The sequence below is a fragment of the Myotis lucifugus genome, unplaced genomic scaffold (assembly GCF_000147115.1).
Source record: "Myotis lucifugus unplaced genomic scaffold, Myoluc2.0 scaffold_398, whole genome shotgun sequence".
NCBI lineage: Eukaryota > Metazoa > Chordata > Mammalia > Chiroptera > Vespertilionidae > Myotis > Myotis lucifugus.
Genome location: NW_005871446.1, coordinates 424,667 through 428,959, shown reverse-complemented (window position 1 = coordinate 428,959; position 4,293 = coordinate 424,667).

Here is a 4,293-nt window from a genome sequence, read left to right as displayed (position 1 = left end):
AACTGCTAGACCAATAGTTTACTCAATTTTTTTTGCTATAAGCAACATTTCAAGGTGAACTATCCATGGGCCTGTTAACTTACTGGTGTTAGCAGTGCCCACCTGGGTAACCATAGCAGTTATTTTAAGAGAGAACTTAATATGGAGAATTGCTCACCAGTAAGAGATTGCACATACAGACAGATAATAGCCAGACCATATATGACAATGGACGTCTGACCCACAATCTCTGCAGACATCAGCCAAGTATGGTTAGGATTTGGTCAATGAACAACCAGCTTCTCTATTTTTTGCCTCTGCTACCAACTCTGGACCAATTGGAGAAAGCCAAATATGCCCTCAGCACCAATCACATAAGATGTCCCACTTCTGGTTAAACCACTTGCAGATTCTTCGTGCCAGTATCTTCCAGTTGGGACACACCTGAGCCCTCCTTTATTTTTTCTTTTTCACTATAAAGTTTCCCAACTCACATACTTGCATTCCAGTCTGCCCTGAAGATTCAGATACATACAAGTGATGGTGGGTGACTCTGAGCCAACAGCCTCCATTTGTTCTCATCTGAATGGTCTTTGCCTATTTCCACACCAAGTACTGGTTGTCTGAAAAGCCAATACAGGAGGATTTAAGTTATCACAGAGGACGGGACTGCAGAAAGAGCTACCTAGCAGTCCCAGGGCTGGGAGAACAAAAGAAAGAAGTTAAATCATTAAAACCTAGATGCTTGGAGAAGACCTTCCTCATTGACCTGTGATGATAATGTGCCATGAACATAATGCTCTACACCAGGGGTGGGCAAACTTTTTGACTCGAGGGCCACAATGGGTTCTTAAACTGGACCGGAGGCCGGGAACAAAAGCACGGATGGAGTGTTTGTGTGAACTAATATAAGTTCAAAGTAAACATCATTACATAAAAGGGTACGGTCTTTTTTTTTTTTAGTTTTATTCATTTCAAACGGGCTGGATTCGGCCCGTGGGCTGTAGTTTGCCCACGGCTGCTCTACACCATAGGTTCAAACAGAGGCACACACACATAATACTAACATCATAAAATAATCTATATATATAAAAGCCTAAGCAACCATACTGATTGGAACAACCGAATGACTGGTCACTATGATGTGCACTGACCACCAGGGGCAGATGCTCAATGTAGGGTCAGTGCACTCCCATAGCCAACCTCCCACAGCTGGGCAAACTCCTGTGGTCCCTACCCCTGTCCAGCAGGCCCCAGCCAGCAGCCGGAAGGCCCCTATTTGCCCTGATTGCTGCCAAGCCTAGTGACCCTACCTGTGCACTAATTTCATGCACTGGGCCTCTAGTCATCCTATATAATAAAAGGGTAATATGCAAATAGACCAAACAACAGAACAACTGAGCAACCAATCAAAGTGTAATATGCTAATGATATGCTAAGGCTGCTCAACCGCTCACTATGACATGCACTGACCGCCAGGGGGCAGATGCTTCAACCGGTAGGTTAGCTTGCTGCTGGGGTCTGGCCGATTGGGACTAAGCAAGATGGGCTGGACACGCCCTGGAGCCCTCCTGTAGTTCCTCCCTGGCCCGATTGTGTACTGGTGGGGTCCCTCAGCCTGGCCTGCACCCTCTCACAATCCAGGACCTCTTGGGGGATGTCAAAGAACCAGTTTCAGCTTGATCCCACAAGCCACTCCCCTTGGGAGGGCACCAGATGCAGGGCTCATAGCTGCTGAGCACTGCTGCACAGCACGAGCCTCTTCCAATCGGGACTGATTGGGCACAAGCCCGCGGCAGGCACAGTGAGGCCGGGATGAGTGGGAGCAGCAGGTAGGAGCTGCAGGCGGCGTTGGACTGTGGGTTTCGGCCCGATCCCTGCAGGCCACCCAGAGGGACCCCACCCATGCACAAACATGCACTGGGCCTCTAGAACTATAATAATAGTGGAATTAATGTTCCTTACTGAGGGCCCACTCTGTATTAGGCCACTTAAAATCTACAGCATGTATTAGTAGTTCAAAGTATGGTTCAAAACACCCTAGGATTCTCAACACCCCTTTCAGGAACTCTGCAACGTCAAAACCAATTTCATAATGTTAAGAAATTATATCTTGGTTCATTGTGTTGTCATTTGTATTGATGATGTAAGATTAATCATTGAAAGTATTGATGGAACTTAGCACGAATCAAGGAATAATCACATTCTTCACAGCCATGCACTTGTAAGAAAATAAATAAATAAATAAATAAATAAATAAATAAATAAATGCCTCACTTAAGATTGTTATTAATGAAGCAGTAAAAATATTAACTTCATTAAATTCTACCACGTGGTGCTCATCTTTTTAATATTCTTTATGATTAAATGAAAAGTACACACAACGCTGCATGTGGAGGTATTATGATTGTCTGGAGGCAAAGCACTGTGTGAATATTTGAGTTGTCAGTTGCACTTGCCACGTCTTTCATGGAACACCATTTTACTTGAAAGAACAGCTGACAAACAAACAATGGTCTTCAGATTTGGGTAACTGGAGATATTTTCTTGCAAATGAACAAAGTAAACCTGTCACGTTAAGAAAAACAACTAACTATTTGTAGCCACGGGTAAAATTTGAACTTTCCAGCAAAAATTCAAATTTTGAGGACTTGTATTTACCATATGAGCTTAACAGCTTTCCAATACTTAAAGACTTTTTTGATCCAATATGTAGTGAGTTTAACAAGTATGATTTATTTTAATATCCTATGATAAAATGTATCAATATTTGGAAGATCTACATAACTCAGTAAACCAATATATTCCAATTGACCCGTGCACAAGGCATAAAATCAGACATGGGTTAAATGCCATTCAAAGTGTAAATGAAACCAATGGATTTTAATATTACAGAGTACAGAATGTTCACTTGTATGTTTTTAAGAGTCCAGATTGCAAATAACCTTTTATGACTTACTGCTGGTTGAGTTAGGGTGGAATATCAAAGGAGAATATTGACAATTATCTGAAAAGGCTATAAGAGTATTCTCTTTTCCAACTAAATATGTGTGCTAGACTACATTTGTTTCATGTACTTCAATCAACACAGCATATTGCAGCAGATAAAATGTAGAGTGTGTATGAGAATCCAGCTGTTGTAAAGATATTAAAGGGACTAGAAAGATATAAAACAATGCTTCTCCCTAAAGTTATTTTGAAAAACATAGTTATTTTAATTAAAAATATGTTATTTGTGTTAACATGTAATGGATTTATTGTTGCTGTTTTTAATAAATTAATACGTGAATGTTATAAAATAGTTCTATTTTAATTTCTAATACAGTAAATATCAGTAAATATAACTCATATAAAGAAAAAGCTTTTTTAACTGCTCAGTAATTTTTAAGAGTTCAACGAGTTTTAGGTAAAAAATGTTTGAGAACTGCTACTTTATTTTTTTTAGTGTCTTACTTCTTTTTTTATTGTTTTATTGCTTAAAAAATTACAAAGAGTATTATATATGTCTCTTTTTTTCACCCCTTGAGCCTCTCCTAGCCTCCAATGCCTCCCAGTGTCTTGTGTCCATTGGTTATGCTCCTATGCATGCATACAAGCCCTTCGGTTGATCTCTAACACTCCACCTCTCCCATGCCCCAACCCTCCCCAGCCTTCCCACTGTAGTTTGACAGTCTGTTTGATATTGTTCTGCCTCTGTATCTATTTCTGTTCAACAGTTTATAATGGTTTTAATTATCCATAAATGAGTGAGATCATGTGGTATTTTTCTTTCATTCACTGGCTTATTTCACTTACACATAATGCTCTCCATTTCCATCCATGCTGTCACAAATAGTAAGAGTTCCTTGTTTTTCACAGCAGCATAGTATTCCATCGTGTAGATGTACCACAGTTTTCTGATCCATTCATCTGCTGTGGGCAGTTAGGCTGTTTCCAGATCTTAGCTATGGTCAATTGTGCTGCTATGAACATAGGGGTGCATATATCCTTTCTGATTGGTGTTTCTCATTATTTGGGATATATTCCTAGAAGTGGGATCACTGGGTCAAATGGGAGTTCCATTTTTAGTATTTTGAAGAAACTCCATACTGTCTTCCATAGTGGCTGCACCAGTCTGCATTCCCACCAGCAGTGCACAAGTGTTCCTTTTTCTCCCCATCCTCTCCAGCACTTGTCCTTTGTTGATTTGTTGATGATAGCCATTCTGACAGGTGTGAGATGGTACCTCATTGTTGTTTTGATTTGCATTTCTTGGATGATTAGTGACTTTGAGCATGTTTTCATGTGTCTCCTGGCTTTCTGAATGTCCTCTTT